The following is a 5354-nucleotide window of genomic DNA, read 5'->3' on the forward strand; positions in this document are numbered from 1 at the left end:
CATCTAAAGCTCTCATTTTTGCCTTCTATTTTACTGTATTACTTTGACTTGCATCCTCTCCCTCCGCTTCTCCTCTAGAATACACATCTTTGTATTTAATTGCTTAATTTCTGAACTTGAATGAAGTTGGGTTTGTGGTTGTAAATAGCCTAAAGACACCAGATCCCATCTGATCTTGGAAGCTAAGCAGGGTCAGTCCTGGTTAGCACCTGGATGAGAGACAGCCAATGGATACCGGGTGCTAGAGACTCTATTCAGAAGAGGGTTCGGGGTCATATAACAATGAAGAGGAATGTAGCCTTAATCAAGTAAAAATCCTATTAAAAGCCTTTGCACAACTTAGGGACGGTTATTATGGTAAAGTACCAAAGTTCCCAACAATATGTGATCAGAGCTTGAGATAGCAGTAATTTTTAGCTATTAGGAAAGGTACATTTTGAAGTCTGGTAAGGAAAGAGCGGGTAGAATGAAGACAGAGCAAGAAGGAGCCAATTTTTCCCTTTTGGGGGCAAAAAAACAACAATTCCAAGTATTTCCACAGTTCCAGCCCCCTTGTCTGGAAACAGGAAATTCCTGTTTCTATACAGAGCAGTTTTCAAACCTTAGAAAAGACATTTTAATGCTAATCTTTGCTAATTTCTAATCTTTGGCAAAACGTATACATTTTCCCTCTATGTATAAAGTTTCTCTTTCCTCCTAATCCAGACAGCTTTGTTTCACAGTTACGGAGATCCAAGTTCCTACTCCCTCACGGTATGGTGTAGTAGTGGTTTAAGAGTTGGACTAGTACTCTGGGAGACTAGGGTTCGAATATCCACTTGGCCATGGAAACCCAAGTGGGTGATCTTGGCCAAGTCACACTCTCGTCTCATCAGAGGAAGGCAATGGCAAGCCTTCTCTGAACAAATCTTGCCTAGAAAACCCAGCGACAGGTTCACCTTAAAGTTGCCATAACTCTGAAGCAACTCAAGAACATCAATATACCCCCGAGGTGAAGAGTCATGAGCAAGAACTGACCATTCATTTGGCACCTGGAGAGTCACATTTAGATACCAAAACTGTGTGCAAACATCACCTAAGAATGGCCAGACAAGAATAAACATGGAAACCTTTGTACCCCATAGTGTTCCCCCAGATAAATTTATTTTAAAGAGTACCAGCATCAGTACTAGGAAGTACACTTTCCTGATATCTAATAGTTTCCTATTCAGGCATTTGATTTACTTGAGCAATGGAGCATCACTGGATATCATCTCAAACCATTGTCTAACAACCAAGATGGGGTCCAAAGCCTATGCAATCTCTTGCAAAAAGTGCTTTCCTTTCTGAAACCCTTTTTTGCTCACTCCATATGCCCTGCAAGACTTTAAGTAGGCCATAAATGTTTTGGGCTTTGTGTTTTTTTTCCCCCATTTTTGTGTGTGCTATGGAACTTTCCCAAACATACTCCATAAATTTGCAGTCCCAAGCTGATCATAAGCCAGGTAATAAGACCATTTTTTGGTCCCGCCAAAAGCAGGGAGGTGGCAGCAGGGAGGAGGCGAAGGCTTATTAGCACCAAGGTGCATTTTATGTGTGGTGGGAAATGTTTACTCAGCTGAAAGAAAGAAAAAAAAAGGTTTGGAACCCAAAATCTCACATTAATGAAAATAAGCACATGCTGAGGCAGGGCGTGTGTGCCCTGGCACAAAGTGGCAATTCACTCACGCACACAGGTGTGATCACAAAGGAGGAGCCCTGAGCCTCTGGGTCAGAGCACTCTCAGTGCCCTCATTTGCTTCACACCTTTTGGAAGCACAAAGTGCAGGTGCTGCTTCATGCTGGACCAGAACACCATGGGTAATCATTTTTCATATATATATATATATAAAATAACAAGTCATTACAAGTCAAATTTCATAGCAATACAACAAAGGTTTCTTAGAGAACCCCAAAGTGCACAATGTAGGGTGACACAGAGGTCTTTGAAACACTGGTTATTACTGCTATGGTCCTAAACAGTTTAAGAAATAGATACTGTATCTAAAGGATACATCCCCTCCTTCCACCTCTGTAAACCTTTACTCCCATTAAAATCTTCTGCGAAGGTTCTTCATCCTGTGCTGAGTTGCACCTCCTTGGGGTTTCACGAAAAATCTTCATCATAGTTATAAACCTCTTGCAAAGTTGTGGGATGCCTTTCCAAGAAAAGCTCACTTGCATCCTCTTTGCTTGCTTCCTGCACCAGTGATGAAGGCTGCTGGCATTTTCAGCCCAGTAAACCAGAGGATTTCTAATGAATTGCTAGTTTAGTAACCCAAGATCAGCATACCACCAGGAAGGTACACAACCCCATACTAACTCTTGCCCACCTGAAATGCAAACTGCAAGAATTCAGACTATCAAGACAAACAGATGGAGACAGAGGGATTGGTCTCTCCTGTCCCAGACAATAACAGTTTCTGCATCACAACCCGGCAGTAATTTCAGACCAGGAAAATATGATAGTTATCCTCTCAGTGATTCAGTACAGGATTATTGCGGCATGTTCAGCAGCTCTCTATTATAAGTGTAAGAAGAGTTTAGCTCATAACCTCTTCTTTACAAAACAGAGAAACAGTTGTTGTTGTTTACTAGACTGTAATAGCAAGGTTTCAGAACCCCAGCTTTTTGTTGCCTAGATGTACATCTCCTATTCTCCAAGGACCATTCCAGCTCAGGATGGCAAGACACAAAGCATGCAGGCAGCATTCATACTTTAGGTGGTTGGTAAGAAGGCGCATGAACCATGTTCTTCCCTACTGTAGCACAACACTTACAGGCAGAGAAACCCCTCATATACAGTGGGGCCTTGTATCCACTGGGGTTTGGTTCTAGGACCTCCTGTGGATACTAAAAACCATGGATGCTGAAATCCAGTTAAATACAATGGTGCAGTAAAATGCTGTCCCCTACATAAAATGGCAAAAATCAAGGTCTATTTACTGGAATTTATCCTATTTTAAAATATTTTCAAGCTGTGGATGGTTGACTATAGTTCCAGCCAATATCCAAATAATGGGATACTATTCCCCTCTAGTCTGTCCTATATGCTTCTTCTGTTGGGTGGGAAGAATAACATAAAAACATAAAAACATGAACACTAAAATCAGGATAGTCCAAGCAATCATATTCCCATCATTGATGTATGGATGTGAGCGCTGGACATTGAAGAAGTCTGACAGAAGGAGAATTGAAGCATTTGAGATGTGGTGCTGGACAAGAGTACTGAGGATACTATGGATGGTCAAAAAGACAAACAAATGGATCCCAAAACAGATCTAACCTGAACTCTCACTGCAAGCCAAGATGACCAAATTGAGACTGTCATACTTCAGACAAATCATTTAAAAAGCCAATAATGCTAAGAAAGGTGGAAGGTAGAAGAAAGAGAGGAAGACTCCAGACTAGTCAATGAAATCAGAGCCCTAGGCCTGAAGGACCCGAGCGGAGAAGTGGAGGACAGAGGGTCTTGGAGGTGTCTAATTCACAGGTCGCCATGAAGTCAACTGGAAGACAGTTAACAACTACAATGTTCTTATCTCTACATTTTTACATTCATGCGTTTTCAGTTTAAAAGAGCATGAAACGCATCACAAAGCAGCTCCTGAAGTGTGTTATATCCTTCCTCCACTATTCAGTGAAGTCACACTACCATATAAATGTTGCTGAAAGTTTGGGCGCAAACAGACAGGCCAAAATAAAGCTTCTTCAGGTCACTTTGGAGGCATGCTGTTTAAATGACGCATGCATCTGAAGAGGCTGGAAGCTGCGCCAAAGCCACACTCCATCCTAAGGACTAGAGCACAGCTTTGGCACAGCTTCTGGCCTTTTAAGATGCAAGTGTCATTAAAATAGCATACCTCCAAAGTGACCCGGAGCAGATTTATTTTGGCCTGTCTGTTCAGTTACAAAGCACAAGAAGTTTTTATTCCTCATCAAGTTAGACTTGTAATTCAGTTTCACCTTAGCTGTTGACAAAGGAATCAATTGCAAAATAGTAAGATCAATGCGCTTGTTCACCTTTGTTGTTCGTTTGATTTATATACCCAACTTATTTGCAAGCTCTCAGCGCTGCTGAATGTTCTGTTCCTTAAAACAAGCCTCCTTTTCATAAAACTGTTCCAGATCACTTTTCCCAACTCTCTTTCAGGAAAAGGTACGCCAGGTGAAATTCACTCTTCTGTGCAGCTCTTAAAGAAAGGGAACCGTTCTCAAGATCCAGGCCTGGAAACCCTAGAATGCATACACTTCTTAAATATCACTATTAATATCTCATCTTCTGGAAATTTTGGTAAATTGTGGCTTTGTTTTTTTATTAGGCAACACACAACAATTATTATGCCTTATTAAACCAAACACACTATCTATCACTTGCCTTTTGACTCATATTAAGCGTGTGGATGAGCTGTCATACTTTCAAGCATTACTTTGCTTTTTCTTCTATATAGAGGCCAGTGCTATTCTAGCTGTCCTTAGAAAATGTTCAGTGGATCTCATTGACTTTTCTAGGCAATGTCTTTGTAGTAAATAGAGCTCACACATTTTCAGTGTCCACCGTTTCGTCTGCTAGAATACCCCCAGAACTGCATTCTCCTGTCTGTGAGTTTTCACATCTATAATTGGCAATAAGTCCCACTGAATTCAGCTGAATGAATTAGTAAATGAGCATAAATTTGTACAATGATATGAGATGCTATTTCTTTCTGTCATCTGCTTACTGTTTGAAAGGAAAGATATCTATCCTGAGTCACTGAAAGCATTCTGTTGAGAACACACTCTGCCAGAGAGCTCTGGTGCCAAAAGAAACTACAATTCCCAGGATTCCCTAGCATTGTGCCCAGACAGTTAAAGTGGTCTCAAAATTGAATATTTATGCAGTGTGTTTTGGACCAATATCACATATAAACTGTTAGGGTGACCACACTGCATAAATAATCCAGTTTGACACCACTTTAACTGCCTTAGCTCAGTCCTAGGGAATCCTGGGAACCGTGGTTTATTGCGGCACCAGAGCTCTCTGACAGAGAAGCCTAAATGTCTCACAAAACTACAGTTCCCAGAATTCCCTAGCACTCAGCCAGGGCAGTTAAAGTGGTCTCAAAATTGAATATTTATGCAGTGTGTTTTGGACCAATATCACATATAAACTGTTAGGGTGACCACACTGCATAAATAATCCAGTTTGACACCACTTTAACTGCCTTAGCTCAGTCCTAGGGAATCCTGGGAACCGTGGTTTATTGCGGCACCAGAGCTCTCTGACAGAGAAGCCTAAATGTCTCACAAAACTACAGTTCCCAGAATTCCCTAGCACTCAGCCAGGGCAGTTAAAG

This window comes from Sceloporus undulatus, chromosome 8, assembly GCF_019175285.1.
Source record: "Sceloporus undulatus isolate JIND9_A2432 ecotype Alabama chromosome 8, SceUnd_v1.1, whole genome shotgun sequence".
Taxonomy (NCBI): Eukaryota; Metazoa; Chordata; class Lepidosauria; order Squamata; family Phrynosomatidae; genus Sceloporus; species Sceloporus undulatus.